The sequence below is a fragment of the Miniopterus natalensis genome, chromosome 9 (genome assembly GCF_054644295.1).
Source record: "Miniopterus natalensis isolate mMinNat1 chromosome 9, mMinNat1.hap1, whole genome shotgun sequence".
Classification (NCBI taxonomy): Eukaryota; Metazoa; Chordata; class Mammalia; order Chiroptera; family Miniopteridae; genus Miniopterus; species Miniopterus natalensis.
In genome coordinates this window covers 46,161,225-46,182,932 of record NC_142089.1, presented here as the reverse complement: position 1 = coordinate 46,182,932, position 21,708 = coordinate 46,161,225, and the positions used below count along the sequence as shown (strand labels likewise).

At 37.8% G+C, this 21,708-nt stretch overlaps 1 pseudogene; it reads left to right on the top strand.

The window, feature by feature from the left end:
- The first annotated feature begins 537 nt into the window (after positions 1-537).
- Positions 538-21,708, top strand: part of LOC107540085 (histone deacetylase complex subunit SAP18 pseudogene) — a 39,425-nt pseudogene continuing 18,254 nt past the window's right edge.

Here is a 21,708-nt window from a genome sequence, read left to right as displayed (position 1 = left end):
AATTTTTGATTTACCCCTTTTTCCCACTGAGCTATCTACCTCTATCGTTAGGTACATTTATGTTCATGATGCCTAAATCTTCTTGCTCTGTTAATCCCTTTATCAAAGTATATACAATATTCCTATTTGTTAGGATTTTTCCCTCATGGATTTTTATCTTGTCAAATGTTACGAGTGCAATTCCTGTTTTCTTTGGAATTTTGAATAATTTTCACATTACTTTTCCCGTTCTTTCCACATCCTCTTGTTTAAATGATACTTCTTGTAAACAGCATATTTTTAAATTAAAAAAAAATTTTTAAAACTAGTGTGACAATCTCTATTTTGTAAGTAGTTCTAAACCCATTTCAATTTATCGTAAATACTTATACTAGGACCTATTTTTTAGAACATCTTGGTTAACTGACATTCCACTATGCATCTCCTTTATATTCCTGGGCAGAGGCCGTCCCGTGAGGTGACAAGCCACCAGCTCTGGGAGTTGACATGGGAAGAGATGGAGGAACAATTCATGGCACGTGACTGGCTGGTGGGAATATGGCTTCACTCCAGCAGAACTTTTATCCTGCCCTGGAATTAACCCATGGCAGTGACCTGGACTGTTACTGTGGGTTCTTTGGTGACAGGGCAGATGATGACCACTCCAAGGTAAGAATAAAAATTGGAAGCTCCCACTAAACCAGTCCTAAAGCTGCCACACAGGAGCCTTTGCCCCAGGCACGCTGCTTTCATAGCTTCCTCCCTATGAATTTCCTCAGGGCTTTTATATTAGTTATTCAGATCTATGTTCCTCTTTGAACTCTGTAGTTTCTCCTGGGTTGATTTTGGGGAAAGGAGCTCACAGTCTCTGCTGTACACTGTCATGTTAGAAAGCCACAGATATATTTTATGAATAGATTTCTGAGTGGTAGTACAGAGATATTTGGGGGGGGGGGGATTGTCAGTTAATAACTACTTGAAACCCCAAACAAGGTGATTTTGGCAAATTATAAAATAGAAGTATTGGAAAATTCAGATCTGTATCCAATACTTTCTTTAGTACCAAATCAATCACCACAGTAGTCCCAAGTTTTGCAAGCTAGCTAAACATGTGAATTTGTCTAATTTTCCCATCTTTTCTTTCTTCCTTTAAAGATTTCTCTGCATCCCTTTCTGTGTGATACCCCATTGGCTCAGAATTTTTCTGAAGCTCATTCTTGACACCATGCCAGCCTTCGCTGGCTGGGCAGGGCGGCTTCGCAGGGGGCTGTTTAGCAGGTTGAGATTGCCGTCTCTCACCATCAGCAGGCAGCGGTGCTAACAGCATCAGTCCCCGACGAAGCCCATTTGCCCTAATGACGCCCCTCGGCACCCCCGCGCTCACGTGTGCTAATGGCCTGGCAGAGGGAATATCTAGGCTGTCTCTACCTCCTCGATTAAGTGACCCACTTAACCAAAGACCAGTGTTTCTTCGCTGCTATTCGGGGGAGTGACTCTTGCCAGTATTTCCAGAAGAAACTCCTACGGTCCCTCCTCCTGTGACTGAGGGATGGCATTGCCAGCCACAGATGAGCAGAGATTTAAACCAATTCAGTTAAATAAGTTGTGGAGTGTAAAGGTTTGCTTTAGAAAGACAATTCTCAGAGGATGGGTTATGTTACACCTTAAGAGTGTGTAGCAGAGCCTAAATCCCCAATCTTACTTATTCATTTGGTTAAGGGATTAGAAACCGTGTCTAAATGATAATATCTCCTTAGAAGGCTGAAACATTAAACCACCACAGATTAAAAACAATGGGTTAGGACCTGGCCGGTGTGTTCAGTGGTTAGAGCATTGGCCAGCAGACCAAAGGGTCTCGGGTTTGATTCCCGATCAAGGGCATGTCCCTGGGTTGCAGATTCAATCCCCAGCCCGTCAGGGCTTGAGTGCAGGAGGCAACCAATCGATATGTCTCTCTCACATCGACGTTGTGAGATCCCCACCCCCTCTCCCTCCCACTCTCTCTGAAAATCAATGGAAAAAATACCCTCGAGTGAGGGTTAACAAAAACAAAACAAAAAAACAAGCAAAACCCCCCCACACAATGGATTAGGAGCTGAGAAACAAAGACGTCAGTCCCGGCCAGATTATTAAGCAGCTGTAGGACTCTGGGGAAATGAGGCCGCTTCTCTGGGAATGGGGCGCCCTTATCTGTTAATTAAACTTTGACGTCTTTCCCTCAAAAATCCAAGATTCTGTGGCTGTAAGATCCTGCGGCAATTTTAGCCAAGACCGTTTTGTGCCCCTAAAGAGAAATATTAACCGTTTATCTAGCAGGGTCAGAGGTGAACGCAGGTAAGTTTCCTTAAGAGATTGTGGAGAGCGATGTACCCTAAATTGCGGGTGGTTCTGCTCTAAGGACAGACCAGGCAGGCTGCAGCCCAGGAGAGTCTGCAGATCAGGGGACCACAGGCACGGGGAGCACAGGGAAGGGACATGATACAGGAAAGGGGGCCACTGTAGAGACACTGCCCCTAGCATGCCCGGGCCTTTGCTGAGTCCCCAGACTGAGGAGGGCCTTTTGCCTGCTCTTTATTTGTAAGCAGTGCGTGCAACTCCCTACCGCAGGCCGACAAAGGGCATGCACACGCCATCAACAATGTCAGGGTGGGTTTTTTTTAACTGTAAATCAGCTTCATTACACATTGATGGGTTGGTTCTCTTTAGAAAAGACTTTTCATGTAGAATGCTTGTTTGCTAACCCCATCTTACCCATTTTTCTCCACCCATCCCCCACCCCACCTAGGAATCACACAGGAATGAAATAAAGTGGTCTAGACATATTTTTGAGATTGGAACATTTTTCCAGACTACGATAGGACAGCTCCAAATGCGATGCAGCTGGATTTTCCTTGGGTGGCCTGTGGTGCCTCAAGCCCGACCCTGACTCTCTAAGCAACCTAAAATTCATGTTTTTCAGGTCTTTAATTACAGAGGATAGAAACAGTCTTATAACCTTGCTTACATGAAGAGGCAGTCTGATTTGTACAGGAATACGGAAAGGACTTACTCGATGCTTTTGGCTTCTTAGGACCAAAAATCATATTTCTAAGTTCTCCTGTCTTGTCAGCTTTCTCATAGCTTAGCTAGGAATTACTGAAAGTAGAACAGGTTAGCTCTCAGCCTTCCTCAGACCGCAGCGGTTGGCTGGGTTGAGCCATACACGTCACCTGAAATAAATATATAAAAAGGTAAACAGAAGCACAAGTCCATTCATCATTCAGTAATGACTTACATAAAACAATAATTTGGAAGGTACAGAATAATGTTAGGGAAACATATTAGAGGTGCACAAAAGGAAGATGCTTTAAGAAGAAGTCTATTCTGGCACAACAGAAAAAGCCTTGTGAGTCATATTTTCAATAGCATTATTAGGTGTTTGCAAGAAGATAATTTATACCCCTTTGGGCACCTCAGCGTTGAGCACAATTATAGACAGATAAAAACCAACAGCAAAGGTACCAAAGTATTTTTTTAGTGGAATTTATTTATTTAATTTTGATTCCACTAAGTGAAAATAATATTTTAAAATTCCAATCAGTCCCTGAAGGCAGCAGGGGATCTGTGGCCTCCCGCCTAATGATGTAATTAAGCTTGGCTCATCATTATCCAGCCAGACACTGCACACACACACACACACGCACACACACGCACACACTCATGCACTCACACACAGGCATGCACACACACAGGCATGCACACACACAGTGCTGTGTATTGTAACTGCATTTAGATTGAGGGGTCAGTAAATGATTGTGAATGTGTGAGGGTTGGGGAGCAAAAAGTCTTCAGGGCAGTTTTAGTTTTTAGACTAGATATGTGTTGATGTGTTCTCAGAGTAGCTACACTAGAAGCAGGGATGTGTTAGTGTGACAGTACTGGTAATCATAGTAAAGTACACAGCACTTGTTATTTGCTACAAATATACTTTAAAAAAGAGTTTATGTACTTAAGATCATATATTTTATTTTTCAAATAAGTGTTTATCTTATAGAAAACACTAAGTTTCTTTGGAAAGTAGAGATCTTAGCTGTCTGATAGCCATTTTAAAATCACTCTCAGCCATGATGAAGTGTTTTTTTTCAAATTCGATTTTAGCTTATCTTGTGAAAAGTGCATGTCATGAAGGTGAGTGTTGTATAAGATATTGAGTATCTATTTTGGGTGTGTCTTGCATAATCGGATCATTTATCCAATATAATTTGTGCCTCTAAATAGAAGTACAATTAAAGAAATTATTTTGAAAATAAGGTTAGTACTACATGGAAAGCAATGTCACACACACAGAAAGAAAAATAATGCCTTAAAGTACCTTAAACCTATGCACAAGAATGTCCAAACACTAACAAATCTCTGCTCTGCAGTTTAGTTTAGCTTCTTCCTCATTACATTTGAGAATTTTTTCTTCAACAAAAGCTATAATTACCTGATGGAAATTCTGGGCATGGTGATCAATTTTTAAGGGATAGGAAATACAAAGAAGAAATTTCTTTCCCAGGTGTTAAAAATATTCTCACCCATATGAATAAGACAGTATTTTGTTATTGTTAGATTATTTTGTATCCTAAGGAACCAACTTATTCAGAATCAATAAAAAAGGTAAGCCCAAATCTGTTGCTTTTAGGAGCCTGTAAAATCATTCCTAAGCACTTCTGAGACATATTTCTAGCACCAGGGAGACAAGTGAAATGACTTTGGCGAAATCTTACGGCCTTACCAATGGCTAACAATACCTACATTGAAGTAACAGATTATAACAGAGTACATTAAGTTCTAACTTTCATACAGGGTACACCATGAAATAATCTCCAGGTTCTCTGGACCACCGAGGGGTAGCATAGGGGCTCAGTAGCTTTTGAGGGAAAGGCCTTGAAGAAGAGGGAGTGCAACTAGGTCAAGATGTTCTTGTTGATAGAAGTGGGGCCTTAAAAATCAGCAAAGAACTATAGGAACACTTATTATATGCAGCTAGAATACCAAGATGGGCATGGAATAAACAGCTAGAAAACTTTAAGGTAGGATAGATGGCACAGGCCATGCTGATTCTGTTCTTCCACTGTTTCATTTACTCTGTTAGTAAGAATTTACTGAGTGACTGCCACTTGCCAGACGTGCTAAAGATACAGCATTGCAGGTGATACCCCTGACCTCATGCATCCATACGTAGTGGTTGAGACAGATGATAAATACACAATAATTTTGTTGTGATAAGTGCTGTAAGAGAAATGTCTAGGTATTGTTGAAATGTCTTAAATGATGAGATGAGTAGACCATTAGGGATAGGATGATAGGGCAGGTCTTGTAGAGCAGGCAACATTGGAGATGAGACCCAAAGACTGAAAGAAGCAGCTGTGCAGAGAAGTGGATAAAGAGCACTGTAAGCAGAGGGACAATATATGTAAAAGCCGAGCGGGCAAGGGCTTGGTGCATTTCATAAATCAAAAGGAGGCCTATGTAGCTACAGCATGGTGTGCCAGAGGGCAGGCGATACCAGGAAAGGTTAGGGAGGTTGGCAGGAGCCAGATCGCTCAGGGCCCTTTTCACTGTGGCCGGGAGGTTTGGATTCTCTTACAAAAGCAATGGAAGGGATTTAAGCAGGGAAACAACATGATCCAATTTATATTTAAAATGTATCACTTACGTTTTGCTTAAGCAGTGTCAAGCTCCTAGTGTTGGTGGAGTTTGGTGAGGTAACTAGGGGCTTTATTCTTTAGCCTTGAGAATCCTTCCCCTAATATCCTGTATTAAGGCCCCCTTCTCATCAGAGCTATTCTAGTAAATTCTGTTCTTTGGTTGGTTGTTTTGTTTCAGGAAGAACTCTGTACGGATAGATCTATTTCTCTCCTCTTGTAAGTCTTTAGTGTCTTCATTATCTGGTTCCTTTCAACTCCCCCCCATATTAAATAGGGGGCTTACAGACTCCCTTCCGCATAGACCCATAAGCTACTTTGTTGTCACAAAACCACGTAAACATAGAACTTGAAAATTAAACTCATTCATCATTTTTCCTGACTCTTTCCAATATTTCTTACTTTGGTGAATGGCCCCTTACGTCACCAGTTCTCCACACCTGGAATCTGGATTTTTTAGATCCCTCATTGTCCTTTGTACATAAACACTACTGACTCTGTTGCCTAAACCCTTTCCTTCTTCCCATGCGCGTCCTTCTGCATGATTTGGTTCAGACTCTTCACGTGCGTATACTGTTGTTATAGCCTCCTTTCCTCACCTTCTTTATCTTCGCTTCCACCAGAATAACATTTCTACCTTGAAAATCTGATCTTACTGCTACTTTGCTCAAAAATTTAGCGGTTCCTCAATGCCTATAGAATAAAATCTGAACTTCTTTGTATGGCATCTAAGGTTCTTCAAAGTGTAGCGCTTATGCTTCAGTCTACCTTTATTGTCTACTATGCCTTCCCTTTAATATCACATTCTAGTTACTCTGTACCAATTTAGGTTCCCCAAACATTGATTAATTTTTATAGTTTTGAAATTTTGAACGTATTGGTCCTTCTTTCTAGAACTCACTTCTCTTTTGGGTTCCGAGGAAACTCCTCAGCCACGTAGTTTCAGGTAAAATACAACATTCTCCCGGGCAGAGTATGGTTTCTTCCTCCTGATCCCCACTGAACGTTTCTCTCCTCACTGTACTTCTTGTAGGCAAGGGTTGTCTTTTCACCTTTGTAGCCTTATCTAACACCTGGTTGGCGCTCAATACATAGTTGTTGAATGAATAAATAAAGGAATAAGTGAATGAAAGTTTTCTTCCCCTAGGACAACACTTCTCTGACTCCTTTCTCTTCCTACAGTTCTTATGGTGGCTCTTTTGTTTCTGGCTCGCATTTGCCCTGCTTGTCTCCTTTTTATTTGTATCTACACATTTATGTATTGTGTTTACAGGACCCTTTTCATTCCCTTCCATTCTCAAGGTTGTATGTTTTTAGATACATACCTCATGAGCATAGGTCACAGGTCACCTCTAAGGAACTTCTGCCTGGTCTCTTTTCTTCTGCTGACAGTGACAACTCTGGCTATAAGTGATCATACGTGTCAGTCTGACTCCAAAGCTTTGCTAGATACCCACTGACTTTCACGTATCTTGGTTCTTACCAGTTTGATTAATCAATTTTCTCTGAGCCTGACCATAAGTATTAATTTCATCCATCTACAGAAGGTAAAGGCTACTTATATACTACCCTTATTTTGGACAATAAAGTATTAGCTATCTCACAGAAAATTATAACAAATAGTATTTCCAAAGGAGAAAAATGAAGGCTGTATTTAAGAGGATTTAGGTTTCCTGAGTTCACAAGTCTCTTCTAGTATAATAATTGACTAATAAATCCCAGCTCAGAAGGAACTACTTCCCACTGAAAAAATATTTTAGAACTTTCAATTCTTTATCTCTTTTTATTCCATTATACTTGAGATAAACTTATAGCACAAAAGAACAGGTGAAAATTCGCCAAACTTATTTGAAGGCCTGGCATTCTGCAACTTGTTTATTATGAAATGCAAGTAAGCAAACAAACTATAACAACAGCCAAAATGGGGGTGGGGGTGGGCATTTGTGACCTATTTCTTTTTTTTCTCCAACATATTGTAGATGCGATTTTTAATTCTGTCTGCTCAGATAATACACTCCTGGAACTGCAGTCCTCCAAAATAGTATCCAATTCAGTCATAGCTATGATGAAAGTGACTTTTGGCTCTTTGAATTTTAAAGGTCCACTATGAAATTAACTTTAGCTATAGACTAGATGGAGTCATTTGGTTCAAGAAAAGTTTATTTTATTTGGGGTTTCCTACCTTCACTTCCTTTCTAGGTAAGAGTAAGGGAAGTGATGTTTGTAGAATGCTTACTTAGTTGGCTAGGCACTGTCGTAAATTCTCTAAACTTCATAGCTATCTTATGAAGAAGATATTGTTATTCTAATTTCATAGATGAAGAAACTGAGCCTCACTGAGATTCATACATTTTTCAGAATTGCACAACTAGTACGTAGAAGGCCAAGGAAGATATCCTGTTCTGACTTCGAAGCCCGTTCGATGATGCCTTTCAGCAGCTCTAATTATAGACTGAGAATATAGCTGAGTTATTCTGGGTATTTCTGTCCCCCTTGGCAACTTGTGCCAGATCACTTATTCTTGTTTGACCACCATCTAAAGAGACTTTATCCTTCAAGAAGTTGTAGAGACCTGTATAATTTTCAGTGGCCAAAAACATAAGAAATGTATTTTCATGGGGGCTCATACATATATATTTTGCCCATCCTCTTTTTTCCTTCTGAACAGAAGGTGTGCTGTGAGAGGCTCATCTGGAATTATTGCATCCAGCAGTCACTGCTCTGCAGGATACCATGTAAATGATGAAGCTTATGGGACTCACTAAGTGCCAAACTTATAGATGTTAAATGTTAGAGTAGTTCACAGGCAAGATCAAGAATGGGTTCAGGGAGGAGGTTGGAATAAGTGTTTGTGAAACTGACAGGAGCTTAAAGGATGAGTAGGTTTTGATAGATGAAGAGGTAAAAGTTGGCATTTCAAGAGAGAAATAGTATGAACAAAGGGACAGAAACATAAACAAATATGCTTGGTGCATTGGTTCACCTCCACCAGGTGACTTAATTGTCAAAACTATGCGCGGGTACCATCAAAATATAACAAGTGAAACTTGAGTGTGTACTAGATGTCACACACCACTTAAAACTTTTTTATTACATGCATTACCCTATTTAATTCTCACAAAGACCTCATGTGGTAGGCACTGCAATCATTCCCATTTTACAGAGGAGTGAACTAATGAACAAAGAAGTTAAGTAATTATCACACATCTAGAAAGTGGCAGCTCTAGAGAAATCTGGCTGCAAAGTCCATGCTCTCAATTCCAACCCAGGCAGAAGTATGGACCCATTACCTTGAGAGAAGCTGATAATAAAAGATGGTTGGAAAAATTCTCCTGTGACTGGCAGAATCACCTGAATTTTCATACTTTTTTTTTTCCTATTTTTTTTTTTTTTTTTTTTAATCCTCGCCTGAGGATGTTTTTTTTCCATTGTTTTTCAGAGAGAGTGGAAGGGGAAGAGAGAGAGAAATATCAATGTGAGAGAGACATTGATTGGTTGCCTCCCGCTCGCCGACTATGCCAGGGATTGGGCCTGAAACCAAAGTACATAACCTTGGCCGAAATCAAACCCAAACCCCTTCAGTCCTCAGGTCAACGTTCTAACCACTGAGCCCAACCTTCTAGGGCTTTTCTTGCCTATTCTTTTCCACTTCTCTATTTTCTCAATTTAAATAAAAATGAATTTCTAATGAATTGAATTATTTGATCTTCATCCTCAGATCTGTCCTTGCGCCCTCCTTTACTCATCACAGCTGATTCTTTTTTCCTTTTTATCTTTCTCCACTTCTTTTCCTTCCCTCATTTTTTGTCTTCCTCCCTCCCACCTCTGTGTTATTTGATCCTGTAATATCTCTTCCCATTTGTAGGGCCATGGTTCAGGAACTCCACCATTCCCATGGGAATCTCCAGGGCCAGAGTGGAAAAGGTTACCAAATTGAAGGAGTTGGGGACAGCTGGAAGCAGAGCTCAGTCAAGGGTCAGCGAGTTTAACTCTCCTCTCCCTCCAGCCACTGCCTTGCCTGGTTCTCTCAGCCTAGCAAGGCCCACATGTCAAAATGACGAGAGTCCTTAACCCAGGGAGTCAGGCTCTGAGCCTCTGCCAGGATAGGTTTTGCTTCCCCTGCAGCTGTTTTTGTCACCTTGCCAAGGACAGCAGTGGAGTATTTATTTGTACAGGAGGTAAAGCCAAGAGAATCTGGGCACGGCATTGCAGCAGCTCTATCTGAGTTTTCTGGAACTTGAAACCCAGACCTGTCTAGAATTTTTTAATAGGTATTGGAATGGGTGTCTTTGGTTCTAAAAAAGGAAGAAAAGCAACAAACAAAAAAAGCCATTTCTGATGGAAATGGAACCGGTAATTTCAATCCAGGGACTCCAAGTTGGTTGGAATTACCCAGGTGGTTCTTATTATGTCTCAGTCTGATTGCTGGTTGCCTCCTGCAGAAAAGAAGGGCAGAGAAGTTTCAATATTATAGACATTGGTTGAGTGCCCATCATGTGTCTTCATTTTACATAGTACTGAGAAGTGTAGGGGGAAGATAGGAGACAAAAAAACAAACAAACAGTCCAAAAATAATATTTAAAATAAATAAAGTCTACAATAAAGTCAAAATAATAGCAGCTAAAAGTTACTACATTAAAAAGTTTTAGGATCTCCTATTTCAGGAATTATATTCAAAATGACCTGAGCTGCAAAACAGTCAGTCTCAACACTGCTCTGCTCATTTACCTTGGTACTAGATCTGGTGACAAATAACTATTGATTGTCTTGCAAAATGAATTTCATCTTCAAAGAAAACAAATCACTACTACTGAGGCTACAGAGAAGAATGTCCTACAGGCTTCATAGTGCTTAAAATGTCAGCGATGTTGAATAGGGACTGATTCCCAAAGGAACTGCTTGGAAGAGAATAGTGTTCATCTTAGTGTATTAAGTTTCTGAATGCTTGTTTAAAAGTAAAGTTGTATCATGTCATGGTTATGCTGTAAACATAAGATCACTGATTAGATAGATTAATATACGAGACTTTCACATATAAGACTTTTAAAGACTAATTGAAAGTTGAATAAAAATAATTGTTAGTGCAATATATATAAAGTTGAATTCATAGAAACAGAGAATAGAATGGCAGTTGCCAGGCCTGGGGGTAAGGTCAGGTGGGGGAAGTCAGAAGGGGTTGGTAAAAGGACACAAACTTTTAATTATAAGATGAACAAGTTCTGAGGATCCAGTGTATAGCATGATGACTATAGTTAATAACACTGTACACTAAAAAAAAAAGTAACTACGTTAAATAATGCATGTGTTAATTAGCTTGGTTGTGGGAATCCTTTCACAATGTATATGTATATTAAATCATTGCATTGCACACTTTAAATATATTACAATTTTATTTGTCAATTACACCTCAGTAAAGCAAGAATAATTTATAAAAGAAATTCTTTATACAAAACAAAACCCAATTGTCAAATGATTATTGAGTTCAAGGAAGGAAATTATATAGACTGGAATTCTTGCAAAAACCGTGGGGAAATGTGAGAATTCAAATGAGTAAAATTTGGGAAACTGCAACATAAAAAGTTAGAATGTAAAGTTTAAAGCACAGGAGCCACCTAATTAAACATTATCTTTAAATTAAGCAATTTATTGAAATAACCATAATGATATTGGGCAATGTTATAAAAGTCCTTTAATTAATGTTACAAAATGACCTAATCCTCATGTGACCTGTAAATAGTGCTAGCTCTTGATAGGAGTCTTATGAAACAATGTTGGAAACATGGCCTAGTATATTTAGAAGTGGTTTGTTTTTTGTTTTTTTTTTTGAGACTCTTCACATGTCTGATGAACCCATAGACTGTAGATCCCTTAGAGTGCTATATTCCCAGAATCCCAGAATGCAGTGACTAAGAATGTCTTGCAGTCCTAGCTCGGAAAGTCAGCTGAGCTCCCACAATAGCTAGCAGTCTGTGCTTACATGTGATTATTTGTCCAGAGTCCTCCCAAGTAGTAAATGAAGATTAATAGGCAAATATATAGAGAAGAATAAGATCTGAAAACAAGTGACATATTTATTTCTCTAATTATAATCTGAAGATTAAAACAATATCCAAATGAACTAAATGGCTATAGTTTTACTGGCTCTCTGCTTTGTAATCAAAACTTTCAAAGTTGGCCTTTTCTTCAAACAATCATGAAGAGAGAGAGCCTGTTCAATACATTCCGTAGATTTAAGAAACAGGAATGTAACTTTAAACTTGTCACTAATTTCCAATTATAAGATTAAAGGCTTAGATGAAAATCCACAACGAGGAAATAGATTCATTCTGAATCACGTCAAATTTCATAGGCATTTAATAGAATAGTAGGTTATACTCACTGAGCATATTTATTGAATTAAGTGCAAAACCCTGTACAAAGTGGTCTATTCAATCCTTATAACAAACCTATGAGATGGGAACTGTTATATTCTTATTTTGTAGATGGGAAAAAAGAGGAGCCACAGAGAGGTTAGGGAACTAGCCCCAAATCACAACAGGACACAAGCCGAGTTATTTCAACTCCAGAGCCCCACTTAATGGATGGCCACATAATTTATGATGAAAAACAGCAGTCCCTGTCTAGAGTATTCCTTACTCCCCAATTCTTGCTCCTCAGAGGCAACTATTTTAAACTGTTTTGCTGCATTTTGTGTGTGTGTGTGTGTGTGTATTTTATATTTGGGAGCTCTTTTTTTCAGGATTGTATTGAGAACTATTTATCCAAATAACATACTAAAAAATTATTTATCCAAATAACATACTACTGTAAATTATTGAGTTCCCCATTTTAAATGCCATGTTGATGTCCACTATGGAACACAAGGCTTTAGTTTTTTATGCTTTCTGACAAAACAAACTCTATCTACCTACCTTCATTCTCCTAATTTTTTGTGGTTAAATAATTTTGTGTTTATATTATTAGGACTATATAAATTTGGTCACAGGTGATCCACATATAATAATCTATTACATTTTTAAAATCTACTTACTGTTTTTCCTGGAGTAAATTATCTTGTGTGTTCATTTTTTCTTATTTTTCTTTTTTTTAAATTTACTGTATTTTTGTTGTTGAAAGTATTACAGATGTCCCCCCCTCCATTAATCCCCTCCACATGTCCCCTCCCCCCCAGGCCTTCTCCACACTATTGTCTGTGTCCAAGCTTTCTCCCTAAACTCCAAAGCTCCTCTTATTTCTGTTAAACCTCATAGATGGTAGCTAAGTTCCACTTTTTGCCCTTAGAAGCATCCCTCCTGCATGCTCTTTCTTCCTGATCCAATATGACTGTGCTTTCTAATTCTACTATACCATCATTTTCTTGGGACTATCCTCATTGTTACCCCGGGAGACTTTCTTTCATTTAGATTTTCTATATCCTGGATAGCATGTCTTTGTCTTAGTGTTCCCAATACCAGAACCTCTCTGAGTCCATCTCTACCTAGTGTCCTGTTTTCTCCTGGTGGGAAGGGAAGGTGACTGGTGGTGTAGGCTGGGGGAGGGCACCTAAACTCTGAATTCTCCTGTTAGAGGCTCAGAAATCAATCTATAACCAATTTAGCTTTCCCCTTAGTCTTCATAGTCACCTGGTACCTATAATTCCTGAATCTTCCTAGAGTTTAGCAGCAAAGATGTGCTTGTTTCTCACTGGCAACTCCTCTCCAGGCACTTAAGTTTCAACTTTCTTTGATTTACTGAGTCAGTTGTTACTCATTTCATCTTTTCTCCATCTTCCAGAACTTTGTTTCTTTTCCTGTGCTTAGAAGTTTATACACTTTTAAAAAAACAGACTCTATTTGAGAACAGTTTTAGTTTCACAGCAAAACTGAGCAAAAAATACAGAGTTCTGCACCTCCCTTCCTCACACATTCACAGCTTCCCCGGCCCTCGGCATCCCGCGCCAGAGTGGTGCGTTTGTTCTGTGAACCCACATTAACGCATCATTACCCCCCAAAGTCCATAGTTCACAGTAGGGTTCACTCTTGGGTTGTACATTTTCAGGTTCTGACATGTACAGTGACATGTCTTCATCACCGTAGTAGCATACAGAATGGTGTCACTGCACTAAACACCCTCTGCTCTGCTTTTTCTACCCACTCTACCCCTTCACCCCGGCAACCACTGATCTTTGTAATCTCCATATTTTTGCCTTTTCTTGAGTGTCATTAGTTGGAATCATGCAATATATAGCAGATCAGCTTCATTCACTTAGTAATATGTACTTCCAATTCTTTCATGGTTTAATAGCTCATTTCTTTTCAGAGCTGAATAATATTCCATCGCATGGATGGACTAGTTTAGTCATTCACCCACTAAAGGACCTTTGGTCACTTTCAAATTTTCAAAATTATGGATAAAATTGCTAGAAACAACTGTGTGGAGGCTTTTGCTTGTATATACATATTTCGTTAGATTTATTCCTAAGTATTTCATTTTGGGGGCTGAAGTGTAAATGCTTTCGTGTTTTTAATTTCAAATTCCAATTTCTCATTGCTGTTATATAGGAAAGTCAATGACTTTTGTATATTCACTTTGTATTTTGCCACCTTGCTATAATCGCTGATTAGTTTCAGGAGTTTTCTTTGGGATTTTTTTACCTTGACAATCAAGTCATCTGTGAACGAAGATAGTTTTATTTCTTCCTTAGCAATCTCTATACCTTTTCTTTTCTTCTCTAACTGCTTGAGCTGTGACTTCCAGTATTTCCAGTACTTTTGAAAAGCTGTGGTGAGAGGGGCATCCTTGCCTTGCTCTGCAACTTAGTGGGAAGAATTCTAGTTTTTCACCATTGGGCATGATGTTAACTATAGGTTTTTTGTAGATTTTCTTTATGAAGTTGGAGAAATTCCTGTATGTTTACTTTGCGGAGAGATTTATCATGAACGGGTATTGGATTTCGTCAAATGCTTTTTTGCACTATTGAAATAATCATGTGAGTTTTCTTCTTTAGCCTGTTAAGGTAATGGATTACATTAATTTTTGAATGTTGAATCAGCATTACATGCCTGGAATAAATTTTACTAGGTCGCGGTGTGTAATTTTTTATTATACACTGTTGGATTCAATTTACCAATATTTGTTTTTTATTAAATTTATTGGGGTGACATTGGTTTATAACATTGGTTAATGACATAATCTGTATATTGCACTGTGTGCTCAGCACCCAAAGTCTAGTCTTCTTCCATCAGCATATATTTGGTTCCTTTTACCCTCTTCAACCTCCCCCAAAACCCTTCCCCTGTGGTAACCACAATACTCTTGTCCATGTCTGTGAGGTTATTGTTTGTTTTGTATGAAATCATATAGTTCTTGTCTTTTTCCATCTCACTTATTTTACTTAGCATGATATTCTCAAGGTCCAGTCATGCTGTCACAAATGGCAATATTTCATTCTTTTTTACAGCTGAGTAGTATTCCATTGCATTTTTTGTATCACATCTTCTTTATCCAAACATTCAGCTAAGGACATTTGGTTGTTTCCATGACTTGTCATTGTGAATAATGCTGCTGTGAACATAGAGGAACGTATATCTTCACAATTAAAGTTTTCAGATGAGGGATTGCTGGGTCATATTCTTAATATTTTGAGGAAGATAGCACATCACACCTGTTGGAATGACTATAATCAATAAGATAAAAAATAAATGTTGGAGAGGTTCTAGGAAAAATGGAACTCTCACACACTACTGTTGATTTTTGCATTTCTCTCTATGGGAGGTATTGGTCTGTAGTTTCTATTTTGTAAAATATTTTTGTCTGGTTTTGGTATTAGGGTAGGGATGGCTTTTTCACTTTTTTTGTGTGTTGAGAAAAAGTGTTGTGTGTGTGTAAGCACTTGATAAATGTTAGCTATTAATTTTTTTAAAAGGCAAAGGACAACGGTAAACTCTTTTAGATGGATGAAGAACATTGGAATAATGAACAGAAGAGCAAAGATTTAAAGTGGAATGTGCTATGGAGAAATTTAATTAAGCCAATGGAGTATTTGAAGACTGTTGGAAGTCTTTCAGAAACTGACAAGATTTTGGATGGGTATAGAAGAGAAGTTAGAAGTTACCTTTCACTGTCTCCTACCTCCAGGTCTCAGCCTTCAGGAAGCCTACCTTAACTTTCCACCTTACACCCTATTAATTGGAGTTCCCCTTATGTGCCCCTATAATCATCTGGACTTCTCATATCTTAGCATTCATCATATTATATTGAAACTTTTCAAAATACCCTTTTAGGATCTAAGTTCCTTAAGGTTAAGGTCCATGGAGGCCTAATGTACAGTGGCAGTGCCTGGGACAATGTAGGTACTCAATCAATCCCAGTCAACTAAATGAGAATACAGTAGAGAAGTAGCAGGTAGAAGGCTCTGAGTTGATAACTGAGTTATACTTATGGTATATATATGGTACATATACATATGTTTAGGGACCTGAAATACAGTTCCACAACTTTGCACTTCTTAATACTCAGTGATCTGATAACAAAATAGGCCACATAAAAATGGGCCTAGCCTGGTTTCTAGCACACATGCAGTGAACCTGTGTCTCATTTGGACAATAGAGATAGAGCTGGGTTTACTCAACAGATGTTTTCAAAGTTCCTATTTTCTGGGGTTAAGGGCTGGCATGAGGAGGATGGGGGCAGCAATAGATGTTCTGTTCACAGTCCAATAAAATTTTGAAAACAGTCTCTAAGTTTGAAGAGATCGACTTGGAATGATAGGCTTCTCTTTGTCAAAACTTTTTTGTTGGCAAACTTATTTTTAATTAAATGGCATTTTATTTGATCATGGCTTTACTTCATTAAACTAATCTAACTTAAAAAAAGAGTAAATATATGATAATTTTTCAAATAATATACAATGGCTAATTTAGTATGAATTAGTGATTCCCAACCTTGCTATTATAAAGAAAAATGTGCAGCTAGTGTGGGAGGGTTATACTTTTAAAAAATTATTTGGAATCACCAAGTTCCATTATTTTCTTTTTTGTTAATAATCTTATTTTACCTTTAAGTGAGTTAAACTGGCTGATTATGTTTCAGACATACCTGAGTGAAATACATGCAGAGCTGTGGACTGCTCTTTTGTGTGAATATAATTTCTTTTTTTATAAATTTATCTTTATTTTTGAAAGTATTACAGATGTCCCCCTTTTCCCCATTGATCCGCTCTGCCCAGCATCCACCCCTGCCCCCTCCCAGTCTCCTCCACACTATTGTCTGTGTCCGTAGGTCATGCATTTGTGCATCTAAGTTCTTTGATTATCTATCCCCACCCCCAACTCCCCGACTCCCCAGCCCTGCCTTGCCTCTAAAATTCATCCGACTGCTTGATGAATATAATTTCCTCCTTCCTCAGCCTCCTTGCCTCCTAGGTCTTTTTCCCTCTCTACTCATCCCTCCAATGTTTCCTTCTCTTTTCAATATGCTGCATCTGACTATTTTCTTTCACTAATTCAATTCACATTAGTTTTCTCAAAAGAAAAAAAAAACCTGTTACCCATTTAAAAATCTTTTTTTCCTCTTTTTTTCTGCATTAGTGCTTTATCCAATTCCACCACATTTTGCTGAGGTGTTAGGAGGTTGCTTACTTCGCCTGTGTCATTCTTTTGTGACTATCAACCCTAAAGAGAAAGTTATTTTTTTTAGTCTACTTTTGCATGGCCCAGCTTTCCTTAATGTGGTATTTAATTAATACCACTCCGACTCTAGTGCACATTTCTAGTCTAAATAAATGTTTAAGTTATAGCCACAGCTTATAATTCCGTACTGAGAAAGCTGGAAAACTGTGTGTGAGTCGTGTGAGCGAGGGGGCAGCGCACATCTCTAAGGCAATGATATGAAATATATCTGGTGCTCATTTAAAACCTTGGCATTGCCTACAGTACCTACATGCCCTGTATATCTGTATAAAATCACATCGAGCCTGTGTGTAATATTTACCATGGATCCTGCCAAAGTCCTGAATTGAATTCTTTCCAGAAATGTTAAGGTTTGAGTTTATTGTTTCAAGTTAATGAGTATGCCTTTAACTCAAGGCAAAGGCAAGAGTTGAAACCAGATTATGTGGCCTTAACCCACACAACAATTTCCCTTGTGAAATTTTTTGCTGTTAGAGTTTAGTTTGTATAAAATAATCAAAACACTCTGTAGGAATTATAAGCTTCTAAAGTGTTTTATCCCCACAGAGCGGTTTAGCTCATGTGTGGCAGCCTGGAACTTAGAAAGTGGTTGACTTAATTTATTGTAAGCATTAGAAATCAAAATTAGCATTAAACATCAACCCCTTGTGACATTTTCCTTCTGAGTTGAACTTGTATAAAACAAGTGAATACACTCACTATAAGATTCATCAGCTTTTGGTGAACTTTTAATTTGGTTGTATAACAGTGTAAAATGATTATAAAATGTTTGGAATCAAACTTGAATCCCTTCTACTTAGCTCTGAAAGTCATTAAAACAGAGACTTATAGACCTGTATTGATAAACATTTTGGTTACAATTTTATTTTAGAGGACATTTTTAATTTCCATGTTTATGTATTTTTTGGCTTCTAGGAAGATCTTATCAGTCATCTTTTCTTTGGAGTTATTCAGGACTAAACATAGATTTTAAAGTTGTTTTTTAGTTTTATATTGAGAAATGGGTGTGTTCTCTGTGTTTTCTGGTATAAACTTAATATATGAGAAACTTGTGTAATTGTGTGAGCATTTACACATGCTTTATGTATGCATAGTGTAATTTATTTAAAACTAAAGTTCACATAAGACAGTGAAAGCTTAAAAAGCTTGTTTCCTAATAACTTTAGCTTGTTCAAGAGAGCATTTCCTCAAAAGCAAAGCAAAACAAATAAAAAACTGACTTTTTTCTTAGGGTTTTAAAATATATCAAATTTTCTATAGTTAATGGTTATATTGTTAGTTCATAAATCATGTAACGTAAGTGGCACATAATTTTCTACAAATAAAATTTTTGTATCTAAACAAATGTTTAATATTATTTTTATATATTACTTTCCTCAGAGGAATAAAGAAAAAAATACCAACTTTTCTAAAATAAATACCAAAAAATTGAGGGATTGGTAAATATAAATCAATGAAATATAATATGAGATGAAAGTGTATTTACTTTCTAGTGACCACTTTTGAGTAACAACTGGATACTTAAGGTGACAACTCTGTAATTATTTATGGAATATTATGTTTGCTTTATGAATGCAAAACCATTTCTATTTTCCTCTCAATACAGCAATTTGATGAACTGTCATTTTCTGTAATTAGTGTGGACAAGGACTGTAGATTATACTCTACTATTAATATTCCCAAATACAAATTTATATCAACAGATTTGGAGGTGGCATATGTTTAAATTCAATGACTTATGCTTAAAAAAATCCAATAGTTAATTACAGTTTTAAAAGGTAGTATATTTTCCACCCATTCAAAACACAAAACAGCCTTCCAGCTGTAATCTGGGGTTTGTTCCAAATGCAGGCATCTTGCTGAAATGCCAGGGGTACCTCTCTGAGGCTCGGTGTTTTTAGGATGTGCATGCAGAACAACCTACTGTGCAGAAGGCTGATTAGGACAATACGAAGCCAACACAGTGACTAATAGCCTAGCCTCTTGCACCCTTCAGCAATTTGGACTCTGTATTTGCTAATAGATTGGAAAATAAATGTTCTTTATGGTAGACACATATACTTTAAGTTATGTGGGAGGAAGAGATACCTGATTTTGATGCTTTTTTTCATGAAACAGAAAGATCATCTCAGTCCCCTCATAACTCCTACGTGAGCTACCTGCATCACCTGGTATTTGTATTATAAAAAATTCATCCTGTGGGTATTAAGATGTTATTTCCAGAAATAAGACTCCCTTAAAGAGCTGTTGACTTACATGCCAATACTTTTATATTTTCTCCAGTACTTTATAATTTATAAAGTTCTATATGGCAATTTTGTGGGCCATTGTCATTCTCTTATTAGCAAAGAGGAACTGAAATTCAGAGCAGTTATATAACTCGCCCGGGGTCATATGGCTAATGGCAGATGGAAGCTCTGACTCCAGATTTAGAGCTGTTATTACATTACAACAAGGATACGAGACTAGTGGCTCACTGGTTAATACACAGGCAGATAAGTGGGTCAGAGCTGGGAGAGAGCTGACAAGGTGCGTTAGGTCAAAGTGAAGAGGGAAGCAGTTAAGTACACTGGGAACCCAGGACTGGGTAAGAGGTGGGGTTGAGGTGAGAGATGGAGCTGATCAAAAGGAGTCAAGTGGCAAAGACGTAAGTAGAAATCCTCAGACCAACCTCACTCTTTACGATAGCTTATGGCTATGAGACCAATAACTCTTCTTCCATTTGCCACAGCCCCCAAGAGGCTCCAAGGTATCTTCTAAGCACCCTTTGTCCATGTCGGGAACTAGAGGGTTTGCTGAGGAAGGAAAGTTAGACTTCTACCATTTCCAGAAATTCTTTATGGGGCTTATTTAGGCAAGAAAAAATATGGCACTCCACAAGTACTCTCTGTGAATGGCCTCAGTGACATATAGGAGAAACTCTGCAAACTAGATGTTTCCTACAGTTACAATTTTTCCATTATTGTAATTAACAAGCAGGCTTTTAGAGGTGGAGGGTCTGAAGCCAGATTGCCTGAGCGAGATTGTTTCTTACTAACTGTGTGGCCCTGGGCAATTTCCACATCTGTTAAATAGTCATAATAATAGGAGCTACCTCATAGGTTGTTGTAAGATTTATATCAATAAACAACTGGAAAAATCTTAGAATAAGTGCCTGGTTCAGAGTAAGCTTTCATTTAATTTAGCTATTATTACAATTCACACAAAGTTAAAATCATGGCATGCCAAGAAAATTGTGGCTGTAACCAAAACATTTTTATATCTTAATTTATAGTAATTATTATAGTATTTTAAAAATAAGAATATTTTTCTTTTATTCTTAATTAATAGCATTTTGATGGGACTTTTTCTAGGTTGAGATACATAATTTAATTTATTAACTTCTATCCCATAAAGATGTTTTTTAACAAAATATCAGTTGCTTCTTTCACCTTCTTTCTGATTTTTGAGGAAGTAGGAGTCAAGTCTTTTCCCTTAAAACATACAGAATCTCGAGAAATCTTTATGTAACAAGCAACTGGAAAGAGCACGTACCATGAAGTACAAGAAATAAAACATGGGGAGACTGCAGGAGTGGAGAGGAGAGATTTAGGAAAAGAGACCTTTGGCATAAATAGAAGGTTCTGGGAAACAAACATGAAGAGCAAAATTACCATATTCTTTTGATTGTATGTTGGAGTCAATTAGTTTATTTCTCACCAATATTTTACGAAGATGATAGAAGCTACTCAGGGTCAGCTAAAAGAAAATAATGCAGCTGCTTGGCGGTTATTTATCTGAAATTTTATTGTTTCCCTTCGTAGCTGTTTGTGTTGCCTGAACATTCCATGCTGTCCCTCTTGCCTTGTGAAGGGTAGAATTTTGCATCCACTGTACCCATCTTGCAAAAAACTCCAATACAAACTCATCCTTTGCCAAACTCATCTCACCCATCCAGTCTCAGTTTAAATGTCCCATCCGTGGGATACTTCACTTCCTTTAGAACATCCCTGTTGCCAGTTAGGTTGCGCTTCTCTAATCTTTGTCTTCTCCTCTCGGCTGTAAACTCCATGAGAGCACAGCCTTTATCTCTGGGGTTCTGGAAAATGTACTCTATCTTGATTTGAAACGTAGGATAAATTTTCTTTAAAATACTCATCACTATTATAATTACTCCATTAATGTTTGTATTTTTTAAATAAACTTCATGAACACAAAGATTATACTGTCTTACTGCTGTGCCTAACACATACTAAGTGGCTCATAATACTCATTAAATGAATAAAATCAGACTACCGTTAATATTTTGTGCACCTATTTTACTTTTTAAAGTTATTTCTTTCATGGCTATAAGTTCCTTAAGAATAGAATCTGTGTCTGATTTATCTTTTACTACTAATAGCCTGCCCTCC